Source organism: Artemia sp. Qi Xiang Cuo, chromosome 6 (assembly GCF_049724085.1).
Source record: "Artemia sp. Qi Xiang Cuo chromosome 6, ASM4972408v1, whole genome shotgun sequence".
Lineage (NCBI taxonomy): Eukaryota > Metazoa > Arthropoda > Branchiopoda > Anostraca > Artemiidae > Artemia > Artemia sp. Qi Xiang Cuo.
The window spans coordinates 20,303,450-20,318,428 of record NC_142799.1 but is presented as its reverse complement, the minus strand read 5'-3'; the positions used below and the strand labels follow the sequence as shown (position 1 = coordinate 20,318,428).

At 45.0% G+C, this 14,979-nt stretch overlaps 2 pseudogenes; both read left to right on the top strand.

The window, feature by feature from the left end:
* Positions 1-8,468: 8,468 nt before the first annotated feature.
* LOC148950962 (small subunit ribosomal RNA) lies at positions 8,469-10,277 on the top strand (annotated as a pseudogene).
* Positions 10,278-12,112: 1,835 nt separating this feature from the next.
* Positions 12,113-14,136, top strand: LOC148950961 (large subunit ribosomal RNA; annotated as a pseudogene).
* Positions 14,137-14,979: the final 843 nt, after the last annotated feature.

The window sequence follows — 14,979 nt, the reverse complement described above, 5'->3', positions numbered from 1 at the left end:
ATCAAGTATTTTACAATAGGTTTCATCAAGACGCTAGGTAACTGTAGGACAGAGAAAAGTCAAGATAGATAGTACAAGTAATTGAGAGGCAAATGTTTAAATGGCTGGGGCACCTATGTTGGTGCCCTTCGGGCACCCGCACTTTAAATTTAATTAGGCAAATTGTATTATGTGAAGTCTTTGGTTTAAAGTTCAAGCGTGTTTCCCTGTGTGCGCTTCGCGCACACAGGGAGAGTGTTTTTCAAAACGAGGTCGCGGCCTACGGCCTCGACCGAGTCCGTTGATTTTGAATTGAAGTTATCAAGTATTTTACAATATGTAGCATCAAGACGCTGGGTATTTGTAGGACAGAGAAAAGTCAAGCCAGAAAGTCTAAGTAATTGAGAGGCAAATGTTTAAATGGCTGGGGTACGGGTAAATGGCAGGAGTATGCATGGACTTTCTTATTGGACACATATTTGTCAGATTAGTTTTAGGAAAGGCATGCCTGCCTAGATTCTTAGGCATGTTGATCAAGAATTCAAAAAGAGGCAAACAAGGTACATCCGCCTATGGTCTTAAGAAGGTTGACCAAGAATTTATATTATTACAATAGGTTTGAATTGAAGTTATCAAGTATTTTACAATAGGTTGCATCAAGACGCTGGGTAACTGTAGGACAGAGAAAAGTCAAGACAGATAGTCCAAATAATTGAGAGGCAAATCCGTTGATTTTGAATTGAAGTTATCAAGTATCAAGGAGGCACACTTGTGCCTCTATAAAGAGGCAACCCACCACAATGTTAAGCGATTTCAGGTCCTAGAGGTTGCAGAGAGACGGCGGTAATTGCATTTTGTAGCCCAAGCTCTTTCCAAAAAACCAAATATAGCCACTTAAAATTCATCATCATTTCTTTTTTTTCGTATCCACGCCTACAGGCCACAGTTGGCAACTGATCCGGGTGAATGAGGACTCATTCGAAGCAGAATTCGACCTGTTAGGGCATTTTGATATTTTCAGACCGAAAAAATTATCCCCCGAATTTACATTTACGAAAAACCTCGTTTTCCTATAAGAACCCGCTATAAGCGGGCTAGCCCGCGAAAACGCGGGCTCGTTTTCCTATAAGAGCCCGCAAGCGATTTCCGGTCCTAGCGGTCGCAGAGAGACAGCGGTAATCGCATTTTGTAGCCCAAGCTCAAACTAAGAAACGTGCAAAATTTCACCCCCCTCAGACTTTATCAAGGAGGCACACTTGTGCCTCTATAAAGAGGCGACCCACCACAATGTTAAGCGATTTCAGGTCCTAGAGGCCGCAGAGAGACGGCGGTGATCGCATTTTGTAGCCCAAGCTCAAACTAAGAAACTTGCAAAATTTCATCCTCCTCCGACTTTCAATGAGGCACACTTTTGCCTATATAAAGAGTCAAGGAGGCACACTTGTGCCTCTATAAAGAGGCGACCCACCACAATGTTAAGCGATTTCAGGTCCTAGAGGTCGCAGAGAGACGGCGGTAATCGCATTTTGTAGCACAAGCTCAAACTAAGAAACTTGCAAAATTTCATCCTCCTCCTACTTTATCTTCATGGGGTAAACTGGGCCGGAAGTTTCGACCCTCCCACCACAGCCCCCCTTTAACGTTGTCCGATTAGGCTGAAATTTAGAGATTAATATTTCCTAGGGCCCGGGAGCTTATCCTCGAAATTTCAGCTCAATCCGATCACTCCTTCCCTGTTTTCAAAAAACCAAATATAGCCACTTAAAATTCATTTCTTTTTTTTCTTATCCACGCCTAGAGGCCACAGTTGGCAACTGATACGGGTGAATTAGGACTCATTCAAAGCAGAATTTGACCTGTTAGGGCGTTTTGATATTTTCAGACTGAATATATTATCCCCTAAATTTACATTTACGAAAAACCTCGTTTTCCTATAATAGCCCATGTTAATTTTTCCCACCACAACCCCCCTTTAACGTTGTTTGATCGGGCTGGTATTTAGAGGATAAGCTTTCCTGGGGCCTGGGAGCTTATCCTCAAAATTTCAGCTCAATCTGATCACTCCTTCTCTGTTTTCCAAAAACCAAATATAAAGTTTTGTGGGAAATTGCTTGCGTCAAAAATAGATTCCATTTACTAAAAAACAATTACAATTATGTCTCTTTAGTCCATCGGTTGATACTCCAGCCTGTCAGGCGGAAAATCTGGGTTCGATTCACCGTCAGAGCAAATTTTTTATATACTGAATTTAAACTTTAAAAAAGAAACTCAGTTTCTTTTTTAAATTATTTGAAAAAAATTACGTTTTCTAAAGAGTTAAACAGGCTGAGTTACAAGTTCGACCCTTAAAACGTACAGGGATCAGGAGGCACAGATGGGGGGCTGTTAAAGAGGCTGAGTCACAAGTTCGAACCTTAAAACGTACAGGGATTAGGAGGCACCCTGTACGACGTGATTTGAGTATTCAGGAATTAAAAGCCTTAAAACAAGAATGTTCAAGAGCGGGGGGTTTGGGGGTGGCAGCCCCCCAACTTTAACTCCTGACACGATCAGCTAACAGTTAGTCAAGCAATAATAAGTAATAAACTGTACAAAAACGTGCAGAAATTATTTGAAAAAACTACGTTTTCTAAAGAGTTAAAGAGGCTGAGTTCAAGGTCGAACCTTAAAACGTACAGGGATTAGGAGGCACAGTTGGGGGGCTGCCGCCCCCCAAACCCCCTGCTTTCGCAGCCTTTAAATAAATAAAAAAAAGTTCTTTAAACTGAAAGTAAGGAGCGACATTAAATCCTAAAACGAACAGAAATTATTCCGTATATGAAAGGGGCTGTGCCCTCCTCAACGCGTCGCTCTTTACGCTAAAGTTTTTATTGTTTAAAAAAAAGAGTTGTGAGAAAGTCAAACTTTAGCGTAAAGAGCGAGGCGTTGAGGAGGGCACAGCCCCTATCATATACGGAATAATTTCTGTTCGTTTTAAGACTCTGGGCGGGTGGGCGCCAATTAAAATTTGCATTCTGAACCCCTGCCGATAATCCACAGACCTTATATGAGGGAGTCACTATGCATTGAAAATAGTGAAAAATGAAATTTACTCAGAATGCTGGACTGAGATGAGGCAATGAATAGATAATATATGGAAAATGATTGAAGGCGATGGGCACCCCCTCCCCACCTATCCTGAAGAGAGAAGCTTGAATGTTAAGCGAGTAACATTGGCTATATCGGGATTCCATGTGAAAATGAAAAAAGAATATTGTTGGTATATGTTTACGTTTACCAAAAGGATACCGCCTGAACAATGGTCTAAGCCATTCACGGAATTGGACATCCTTGAACAACTGCAAGACTGAGTGAGAGCGAAATTTGAGACAATTTTTGGAGGTGTCCAATCGGCCCACAGTTCCAAGCAAATGATCCAAAACATGAAAAATTGGAATTTGCTTAGATCGCGGGACTGAATTGTGCCAATAAATAGGAAATAGTTGGAAGATGAGTAAAAAAGGAATGAGTTGAGAGAAGCATACCATAAGATTACAATTATATGGAAAACCCAAAAATTGGGCTTGTGTGACGGAAGCGGTGGACATAGGCAAGATTAGGACCCCAGGTGAAAATGAATATATTGTTGCTATGTGTGTTGCGGATGGTTAGCACTTGAGCAACAGTTTAGTCATTCACTACCTAAAGCTTCCGTTAAACACTGCTAAGTTTTAGAGAAGACTTTGGGATAATTTTTGGGGGCGCCCACCTGCCCAGAGTCTCGGGCAAGTGACCCAAAACTTGAAAAATTTGTGAAAAATGGAAATTTGCTCAGATTGCGGGGCTGAGCTTAGGCAATGCATAGGTACTATTTGGAAGATGATTGGAGAGAGACTAGGTGAATAGAAGCATAGTATAAGTTTACAATTATACAAATGTAGTACTGGTGGACTGAGACCCCAATTCTGAGCAAGTGGATTTCAACCTTTCAGGCTGGTGGACTGAGACCCCAATTATGAGCTAGTGGATTTCAACCATTCAGGCTGGTTAAATGAGACCCCAATTCTAAGCTAGGTGATTTTTACCATTCAGGCTGGTAGACTAAGACCCCAATTCTGAGCTAGTGGATTTCAACGATTCAGGCTGGTGGACTAAGACCCCAATTCTGATCTAGTGGATTTGTGTTAGCGATGGTTAGCGATGGAAGCGGTGGACATAGAACCACATTTGAAAATGTGTGTCTGTGTGTGTGGAATATCCGCCGTTGAGTGTATGGTATGAGATGAGATGGCTAGTGGATTTCAACCATTCAGGCTGGTGGACTTGAGACCCCAATTTTGAAAATGTCCAAATTTTGTTTAATAATTAATTAAAAATTTGCATCCTGAACCCCTGCCATTAATCCACAGACCTTATATGAGGGGTTCACTATAGAAAAGAGAAAATGGAGCGTGATTGATGGATGGCAGATGGTTAGTGCTTGAGCAATGGTCTAGTCATTCACTATCTAACGCTTCCGTTAACCACTGTTAAGGTGAGAGAAGAGTTTGGGAAAGTTTTTTGGGGGAGGATTTCCACTACTGAAGCTTGTGGACTGAGACCCCAATTCTGGAAATGTCCTAATTTTGTTTCATAATTAATTAAAAATTTGTATCCTGAACCCCTGCCGATAATTCACAGACCTTATATGAGGGGGCCACTATAGAAAAGAAAAATTGAGCGTGATTGATGGAAACGATGGACATGGTCAAGGCGAGATCCATGTCATAATGAATCTATTGGTGGGTATTGGTGTAGCACATGGTAGCATCGGGCTTGAGCAACGGTCTTACCATTCACGGCCTTAAGCAACCGTCCACCTGTGATAGCTCTACCCAGTTGATGTGTCTGGAATTTGAAACCTCCAAAAAGGGAAGTGGACTAGCATACCAGTGAAGGCCCATGGAGAGAAAGAGAGAGCCTATGTGCCTTTCATTTCTACTTGGGCTTGTGGGGTATGTTTTGGTCTGTTTGTTGTTACGGAAAGGCTCGCAGTAGTTAGATCAATTGGTCAGTCAGACTTTGACAGATCAAATCCGTCGCTTCTATCTTGTATTTAGAAGTCAAGTGAAAGTTTGACTCCAATATCAAGGAGGCACACTTTTGCCTCTATAAAGAGGCGACCCACCTTGCTGTTAAGCGATTTCAGGTCCTAGAGGTCGCAGAGAGACGACGGCAATCGCATTTTGTAGCCCAAGCTCAAACTAAGAAACTTGCAAAATTTCATCCTCCTCCGACTTTATCTTCATGGGGTAAACTGGGCCGGAAGTTTCGAACCTCCCACCACAGCCCCCCGTTAACGTTGTCCGATTGGGCTGAAAGTTAGAGTTTAAGTTTGTCTAGGGCCCGGGAGGTTATCCTCTAAATTTCAGCTCAATCCGATCCCTCCTTCCCTGTTTTCAAAATACCAAATATAGCCACTTAAAATTCATCATTTCTTTTTTTTTTAGCCACGCCTACAGGCCACAGTTGGCAACTGATCCGGGTGAATGAGGACTCATTCGAAGCAGAATTTGACCTGTTAGGGCCTTTTGATATTTTCAGACCAAAAAAATTATCCCCCAAATTTACATTTACAAAAACCTCGTTTTCCTATAAGAACCCGCTATAAGCGGGCTAGCCCGCGAAAACGCGGGCTCGTTTTCCTATAAGAGCCCGCAAGCGATTTCCGGTCCTAGCGGTCGCAGAGAGACAGAGGTAATCGCATTTTTTAGCCCAAGCTTAAACTAATAAACGTCCACAATTTCACCCCCCCCCCCCAGACTTTATCAAGGAGGCACACTTGTGCCTCTATAAAGAGGCGACCCACCACAATGGTAAGCGATTTCAGGTCCTAGAGGTCGCAGAGAGACGGCGGTGATCGCATTTTGTAGCCCAAGCTCAAACTAAGAAACGTGCAAAATTTCATCCTCCTCCGACTTTGTCTTCATGGGGTAAACTGGGCCGGAAGTTTCGACCCTCCCACCACAGCCCCCCTTTGACCCTTTGACGTTGTCCGATTGGGCTGAAATTTAGAATTTAAGCTTTACTAGGGCCCGGGAGCTTGTCCTCGAAATTTCAGCTCAATTCGATCACTCCTTCCCTGTTTACGAAAAACCCCTACATTTACGAAAAACCTCGTTTTCCTATAATAGCCCATGTTAATTTTTCCCATCACAACTCCCCTTTAACGTTTTCTTATCGGGCTGAAATTTAGAGGATAAGCTTTACTGGGGCCTGGGAGCTTATCCTCGAAATTTCAGCTCAATCTGATCACTCCTTCCCTGTTTTCCAAAAACCAAATATCAAGTTTTGTGGGAATTTACTTTGCGAAAATAGATTCCATTTACTAAAAAACAATTACAATTGTGTCTCATTAGTCCACGGTTGATACTTCAGACTGTCAGGCGGAAAACCTGGGTTCGGGTCACCGTTAGAGCAGATTTTTTATATACTGAATTTGAACTTTAAAAAAGAAACTCAGTTTCTTTTTTAAATTATTTGAAAAAATTACGTTTTCTAAAGAGTTAAAGAGGCTGAGTTACAAGGTCAACCCTTAAAACGTACAGGGATTAGGAGGCACAGTTGGGGGGCTGTTAAAGAGGCTGAGTCACAAGTTCGAACCGTAAAACGTACAGGGATTAGGAGGCACCCTTTACGACGTGATTTGAGTAGTCAGTAATTAAAAGCCTTAACACAAGAATGTTCAAGAGCGGGGGGTTTGGGGGGCGGCAGCCCCCCAACTTTAACTCCTGACACGATCAGCTAACAGTTAGTCAAGCAATAATAAGTAATAAATTGTACAAAAACGTGCAGAAATTATTTGAAAAAAACTACGTTTTCTAAAGATTTAAAGAGGCTAAGTTACAAGGTCGAACCTTAAAACGTACAGGGATTAGGAGGCAAAGAGGCTGAGTTGCAAGGTCGAACCTTAAAACGTACAGGGATTAGGAGGCAAAGAGGCTGAGTTGCAAGGTCGAACCTTAAAACGTACAGGGATTAGGAGGCACAGTTGAGGGCTGCCGCCCCCAAACCCCTGCTTTTGCAGCCTTTAAATAAAAAAAGTTTTTAAACTGAACGTAAGGAGCGACATTAAATCTTAAAACGAACAGAAATTATTCCGTATAGAAAGAGGCTGTGCCCTCCTCAACGCCTCGCTCTTTACGCTAAAGTTTTTTATTGTTTTAAAAAATAAATTTGTGAGACAGAGTCAAACTTTAGCGTAAAGAGCAAGGCGTTGAGGAGGGCACAGCCCCTTTCATATACGGAATAATTTCTGTTCGTTTTAAGATTTAATTTCGCTCCTCACTTTCAGTTTAAAAAACTTTTTTTTTTATTTAAAGGCTGCGAAAGCGGGGGGTTTGGGGGGCGGCAGCCCCCCAACTGTGCCTCCTAATTCCTGTACGTTTTAAGGTTCGACCTTGTAACGCAGCCTCTTTGCCTCCTAATCCCTGTACGTTTTAAGGTTCGACCTTGTAACTCAGCCTCTTTAACTCTTTAGAAAACGTAGTTTTTTTCAAATAATATGTATCTTAAATTGGACTCGAATCTATAGGAAGATGAGATGGCTTGTTGGTGTCAACCATTCAGGCTGCTTGATTGAGACCCAAATTCTGGAAATCTCAAAATTTTGTTTGATAATTAATTAAAATTTGCATCCTGAACCCCTGCCGATAATCCACAGACCTTATCTGAGGGGGTCACTATAGGAACGAAAAATTGGAGCGTGATTGTTCGAAGAAGTGGACATGTGCAACATAAGTATCCAGGTCAAACTGACCCGAGTGTTGGGTATTGCTATAGCACATTGTAGCATCGCTAGAGCAACGATACTACCATTCACGGCAATAAGCAACAGGGAACCTGTGTAGCTGTATCTAGTTGATGACAATTGAATTAAAACATCGAGGAATGTGAACTGGGCTAGTATGCCAGGAGAGACCCCAAGGAGAGACTCAGTCCCTGGAGTTAGCTGATTTTATACCGATCTAAAGTAGTGTCAGGGCAATGCCTGATCAGGTGCAACAAATGGTGGCTTGATTCTCACTCCCACTCCAGGACAATTCTCGGGGTCGCTTGTCCAGGAAGATTCTGTTTGAAATTGGCGAATGATAGTTGGACCATCCAACTGCTACCAGCGAGAGGCCTTTTGGCGATTGTTAGTGCAAGCTTAGTGGTTTCGAATGCGCTAGGATTGCAAGAGGAATGCTTTCCAATGGGTTAGCGTTTCAAAAACACTATAAGCTGATGGTGGGTTCAGAGTGAGTTGGTTTTAAGCCATAGGGAATCACTATGATCCTAGCATCTGTTGAGCTAGACGAATCTTGGATATTGTGGAATCCTTGATTTGGTATTGATTTTGGTATCATTAGTGCCTTTGACCATGGGATTAAGGGGTCTTGAAAGGAGGATGGCAAGGTGGCCTTACTCCTGGAGAGAAATCTCAATGGTTCACTGTGTTTCTAATGTGCCTGAGGGTAACGTGAATGTGTTACCTGGTTGATCCTGACAGGAGCAGATGAGACTATAAATGAGTAATAAAATAAATTAGATTTTCAATCCCCCATGTTTAGTCCACTCGTCTTTATATATAACTAATTGATTGGTAATGCAATATAAACATATACGCCTTGGAGAAATGATTTCCTTAGCTGTATCCTAAATGAAATCTCTAAAAAACTTCAAGGCCTGGGTGCTTTTAGTCTATAAATACACCAAGTGATTCTTCTATACTATAGGTGACTCGGACGCACTATAGCCGATCGCACGGTCGCGCACCGGCGACATGTCTGTCGACGTTCTTCCTTCTCCAAGGTCGAGTGGATGATCTTCGACGCACCTTGGTTACAAGGGGCAATTGTTAAAGGGGGTCGAGTACGTATATTGCTAATGCGACCCGGCTCCAAACACACCGGACTTACACCGGCGTGTACCTTGAACACACCCAGCACGGAGAGGTAGTGACGAAAAATAACGATGCAGGACTCATCCGAGGCCCTGTGATTGGAATGAGTACACTTTAAATCCTTGAACGATGATCCTTTGGAGGGCAAGTCTGGTGCCAGCAGCCGCGGTAACTCCAACTCCAAGAGCGTATATTAAAGTTGCTGCGGTTAAAAAGCTCGGCGTTGGATATGGGTCTCGGTCGGGTGGTGCCGCCTCACGGTGGTCACTGCCTTGATCGGACAATTCATTGGATCGTTCTGGGTGCTCTTAACCGAGTGTCCTGGGTGGCTGATACGTTTACTTTGAACAAATTAGAGTGCTTAAAGCAGGTGCACCGCTCCTGAATATCACAGCATGGAATGATGGAATAGGACCTCGGTCTTATTATGTTGGTTTTCTGGACTTGAGGTACTGGTTAACAGAGACAGACGGGGGCATTCGTACTGCGACGCTAGAGGTGAAATTCTTGGACCGTCACAAGACGAACAACTGCGAAAGGATTTGCCAAGAATGTTTTCATTAATCAAGAGCAAAAGTTAGAGGTTCGAAGGCGATCAGATACCACCCTAGTTCTAACCATAAACGATGCCAACCAGCGATCCGCGGACGTTAATTGAATGACTCCGCGGGTAGCTTCCGGGAAACCAAAGTGTTTGGGATCAGGGGGAAATATGGTTACAAAGCTGAAACTTAAAGGGAATGACGGAAGGGTACCACCAGGAGTGGAGCCTGCTGCTAAATTTGACTTAACACGGGAAACCTCACCAGGCCCGGACACTGGAAGGATTGACAGATTGAGAGCTCTTTCTTGATTCAGTGGGTGGTGGTGCATGGCCGTTATTATTTGGTTGATCGATTTGTCTGGTTAAATCCTATAACGAAAGAGACTCTAGCCTGCTAAAAAGACGATGGATACGAGGGATTGATAGCTCTTATGAGAGGGACCAGGGGCGTCTAGCCCTATGAAAGTGAGCAATAACATGTATGTGAGCCCCTTAGAGGTCTTGGGCCGCACGCGCGCTACACTGGAAGAATCAGCGCGTCCTCCCTGTCCGAGAGGACCGGGTACCCGCTGAACCTCTTCCATGGTTGGGATTGGGGACTGCAAGGATCCCCATGAACCAGGAATCCCTAGTAGGCGCAAGTCATTAGCTTGCGTCGATTACGCCCCAGCCCTTTGTACACACCGCCCGTCGCTACTACCGATTGAATGATTTAGTGAGAACTTCGGACGACTCGCCAGGGCAGCCTCCGGGCCGCTCCTGGTGTGGTTGAAAGTTGTTCAAACTTGATCCTTTAGAGGAAGTAAAAGTCGTGACGAGGTTTCCGTAGGTGAACCTGCGGAAGGATCATTAGCATTTAATAAGCAAAAAGCAGAATCTTGGCCCCTGTGGTCAGTAGTTTGCCTAATCGCTGTTATTGATACACGTTCCAGTGTTTGGTGTTTGAGGTCCAAAAGTAGGTTTTCCGCGTGTGAAGAGTACCCTTGTGCATCATCATTCATGGGGGCCATTCGTTGAACAAAAGGAGTGCTCAACGGAGTCTTGAGGAATGGAGGCTTTGAGGCAGTTATTGTGGGACTGATTGCCTCAAAGTTTGGTTTGTTACTAATGGAGAAATGGTGAGATTATTGACTGTGAGGACTACCTGAATTGGCTCTGTAGTTGGGGCTCTCAGAGGAGTAGAGCATGCAAAGCCTGTTAAGCTAGCAAGTCTCAATGGAATCACTATGACGTCATGATGTTAATGAACCAACACTGAGGTTGATTGTTGTTGCCCCAGCAGCATATTTGTGTGGGTGTTGTGTGTAGATGATGACTGGGTATTGTCTTGAGGTCTTGGTGTCTTTATTCATTACAAGGATGGAGGGTTTGCTTTTGGCAGCAACAAGAGATTATATCCTGCTCTGTAGTGGGGGCTGTCTGAGCATGCAAAGCTTGTGATAAATCTTTAATTGTGTATGTGGGCCAAATTCATGCCATCTGATATAGTGGACATCAGATTACTAACACTGTGGTAGTTGCTGCCCCAGCAATATTTTGGTGGGGCCCGGGAAGCACTCTTTACCTTCCGGGGGGCCCAAGTGGTGCAAGAGGAAGGGATTGGCTTGATCAAAAGAGATGTGTGCGAGTCCTCAGGTGAGCCAAAGTCTTGCACTGCGATTGCACTAATGTAGCATCGATTTTGCAAGCAATAAGCCAACATGCTCTTGAACTCTCGATGTATATTTTCTACGTGTGAATTCGTAGTGAAAAATAGTCATTTGGGGACTAGAGTGGCTCTATGAATCCAGGATCATGGATTCCACTCCGCGAGACTAAAGGGAATGAAGGTGAGCTTGCCCCAAGATAGCTTGGCTTGAGGTGTGCAAGGGTTCAAGTGCAGGGGCAGTTTGGGCTGGATACTTATCAAACGAAAATAGACTAAAACTTGATGTGGTATCACTTGTAATAACTTAAGACTACGAAATAGTATCGAATTGTGAGACAATGCAACAAGCAGGACCAATTTACCGATTCTCGTATTAAATCACCTAGAAGGTCAAGCCTTTGTTAATGGACTACTTTTGGCTGAGAGATGGATGTTGCTATTATACGGCATTGTTTACCATCACTGCGAGGCTCCTTGCTACGATTTGTTGTTGATTACAACCTATAAAGAATGTAAGCGATCTCGTCAAGTTTTGTATCAACAGTTGATGTTGAGAGGATTTGGTGAAAGGTATTGGTCTCGTTATGCTGGTCTCATTTGCCTCTTTTGGCTGTGGGTTAGGAAATCCATGGTACAAAGAGTGCAAGTGATCTTATCAAGTATACATGGCCTAGGGCTATACCTCTTGTGGATCACCCTTTTACTTGTCACCCAACTGGGTAATGGTAACTGAGCTCCTTTTTGGTGGAACGAGAGGAATGTTATCATTATGGGCTGTGCACAGTAGAAGGCCCACAATGAGGATGAATCCAAATTCTTTTCGACTAAAACACTTTGACTGACAGCCTTCGTCCCAGGAATGGACTACTATAACTTTGGTAGTTGAAAATTGGTCTTTTTGATGTTGAACTGTTGACTCCCAGGGGCTTGCTGGCACATCAGGGTTAGTGGTAACCAGGTGACTTTGGATAATTGGTTTGAAAAACAAATGACCCTGTCAGTTTATATAAAAACCCCGGCCTCAGCTCAGGTGAGACAACCCGCTTGACTTAAGCATATTAGTCAGCGGAAGAAGAAACTAACAAGGAGTCCCCTAGTAGCGGCGAGCGAAGAGGGATAAGCCCAGCACTAAGGGTCAATTGATTCCCTCGGGAGGCACTTTCGACCGATGCAGTGTGTGTGAGCCTCGTAAGACAGTCGTGTGTCCCGTCTAGAGTACTCTTTACTGTGGCCAGCTTGACCAGAGAGGGTGTTAGGCCCGTAGGACGGATGAACGCTCGGCATTTCGAGGTCTCTCTAGAGTCGTGTTTCTTTAGAAATCAGCGCTAAAAAGGCTGTAAAAAACAAAAAAGGCTAAAAACCAAATTTAGAACACAAGAAGACAAGTAACCCGAGGGACAGTTGAAAAGAAAAAATAAGAGATAGTTAAAAATTTCGAGAAATACACCAGGGGTTTAAAACGGAATGACTTTTGAAGTTCGAGGCATCTTCGGGATCATCGTTGCGGGTGGCGAGTGCTGATGTGATCACTGAGGGCAGCCTCGGCTGTTATATTATGGTGCTGGGCATCTACGTTGCTCACGGCGTGTATTCCCAGGTGGATTCGTAATCCGCACGCGGCTGGAACGGTGTCAAAGGACCCAGTGCTCTTGTTGCTTCGGCTTCAAGACGTTGGATTCCCGGCAACGATTCGGCCCGGCTTCTGTTGCTGGGAGCCTCATTATGGGTCTCCTGGGTGAGCGGAGAGTAGGCGAGTTCCTTCCAACCCGTCTTGAAACACGGACCAAGGAGTCTAACTTGTGTGCGAGTCGTAGGTCGATGAGAAGACCGATGGCGTAATGAAAGTTAAGGCATTGCTTCAGATGCTGATGGGAGATCCTTCTCCTCCGGAGAAGGCGCATCCCAGGGCCGTCGTGATCCCGTTGCGGATGCGACGCACCTAGAGCACACATGATTGGACCCGAAAGATGGTGACCTATGCCTGGCCAGGTCGAAGTCAGGGGAAACCCTGATGGAGGACCGAAGCGATTCGGACGTGCAAATCGATCGTCGGAGCTTGGTATAGGGGCGAAAGACTAATTGGGCGAAATCCGGTAAAACGAATGATTAGAGGCCTTGGGGCCGTAACGCCCTCAACCCATTCTCAAACTTTCTATGGGTGAGATGCCTTGCCGACCGTGGTATTGTTGGCGGCAAGGATTTCGGATCCGAGTGCCCAGTGGGCCACTTTTGGTAAGCAGAACTGGCGCTGTGGGATGAACCAAATGTCCGGTTAAAGCGCCCAAACCCATGCAGAGTCCCTATCCAACGGAAAGTATTTGTTTGCTCCAGACATCAGGAAGGTGGCCATGGAGGTCGGAAACAGCGTAGGAGTGTGTAACAACTCACCTGCCGACGCAACTCGCCCTGCACATGGGAGGCGCTGTAGCCGTGTGCTGATAACGGACCGCCGGTCGCAGAGCTCGTCGATCCTTGGTGATCGTTACTGACGCGCCGGTGAGTAGGGAGGTCGCACTGGTTGCGTTGAAGGGTTTGGGCGTGAGCCTGCCTGGAGTGGCCAGTGGCGCAGATCTTGGTGGTAGTAGCAAATACTCGAGAGAGATCCTTGAGGCCTGACGTGGGGGAAGGTTCCATGTGAACAGTGGTTGGACATGGGTCAGTCCCAACCTGAAATGGTAGCACAAGACGAGAGTTGAACGAAAGAGACACGAAGTGTTGATTGCAAAGCGTGAGGCTCATGGCAAGGGCGAAAGGCAATCCCGTTTTTATTTGGGAGCCTGGTTGGGGTAACGTTTGCATCCTCGTATCCGTCTCGGCAACGAGAATTGGTCATGGGAAGCTGGCGAGAGCGCCGGGAAGAGTTTTCTTTTCTGTATAAGGGAGATACAAACCCTGGAATTCCTCAGCGGAGATATAGGGTTAATCTTTCGAAGAGCGTTGCACTTGAGCGATGTCCGTGGATTTTTGTCGGCCCTTGAAAACCATGGTGAGGGCCACGTCAACTCCTCCCACCAGACCGGACCGATAACCGCATCAGGTCCCCACGGTGAACAGCCTCTAGGCGATAGAGGACTGGAGGTAAGGGAAATCGGCACATTGGATCCTGATCCTCGCGATAAGGAGTGGCTCTGACGGGTGAGGGTGTCAGGCTTGGAGCACGATGCGACTGGCTACCGAGTTGGGCTTGGGTGCTCGCAAGGGTGCTCAATCCCTTCTCAAGCTGGTCTTGGACGGCCCAAGCAGTGCGCTTAGTGCCTTGCTTCGGCTTGGTGCGGAGTCTCGGCGCCCAATGAACGATCAACTCAGAACTGGCACGATCCAGGGGAATCCGACTGTCTAATTAAAACAAAGCATTGCGAAGGCACAGTGTTGACGCAATGTGATCGCGTGTCATCGCGTGTTGACGCAAGGTTTTTATAGAAAGGATGGTTGTATATGCTTTGGAGTGGACTCATTGGATTGGTAATCAGAATTTCTAGTGCCCTTTTTAAGAGTAAAAGTGATCAGAGGGCATCTAGCCCCCCCCCCCCCTAAACGTTGTGTTTTCAAGGAGGCACACTTGTGCCTCTATAAAGAGGCGACCCACCACAATGTTAAGCGATTTCAGGTCCTAGAGGTCACAGAGAGACGGCGGCAATCGCATTTTGTAGCCCAAGCTCAAACTAAGAAACTTGCAAATTTCATCCTCCTCCGACTTTATCTTCATGGGGTAAACTGGGCCGGAAGTTTGGACCCTCCCACCACAGCCCCACTCTAAAGTTGTTCGATTGGGTTAAAATTTAGAGGGTAAGATTTCCTGGGGCCTCGGAGCTAATACTTGAAAATTCAGCTCAATCCGATCACTCATTCCTGTTCTGTTTTCAAAAAACCAAATATAGCCACTTAAAATTCATTTCTCTTTTTTTT